This window comes from Cystoisospora suis, assembly GCF_002600585.1.
Source record: "Cystoisospora suis strain Wien I chromosome Unknown contig_3586, whole genome shotgun sequence".
NCBI lineage: Eukaryota > Apicomplexa > Conoidasida > Eucoccidiorida > Sarcocystidae > Cystoisospora > Cystoisospora suis.
The window spans coordinates 3,299-3,522 of record NW_027156381.1 but is presented as its reverse complement, the minus strand read 5'-3'; the positions used below and the strand labels follow the sequence as shown (position 1 = coordinate 3,522).

The window sequence follows — 224 nt, the reverse complement described above, 5'->3', positions numbered from 1 at the left end:
GAGAATTAGAGAGAAAAGAAGAATATCTACACAAGGCAGTGATAACGATACCACGATAGGCATATAGGTTTAATCTAGAAAGAGCCCGAGAGATAAACAGATCGGTAGATCTATCTCTTTCTCTCCTTTTTCCGTTCTTCTTGCCTTACTTTCTTTCTCCCTTGTCCGTTCTTTTTGTGGTAGTGTCTTTTCAGCATATGTATGGCTTATTGCATTATTCCTGT

At 38.4% G+C, this 224-nt stretch overlaps 1 protein-coding gene across 1 annotated transcript in view; it reads left to right on the top strand.

The window, feature by feature from the left end:
* CSUI_006940 (uncharacterized protein) overlaps nt 1-224 on the top strand; it is a 7,600-nt gene that overhangs the window by 4,089 nt on the left and 3,287 nt on the right. The gene's annotated exons all lie outside the window — the stretch shown is intronic.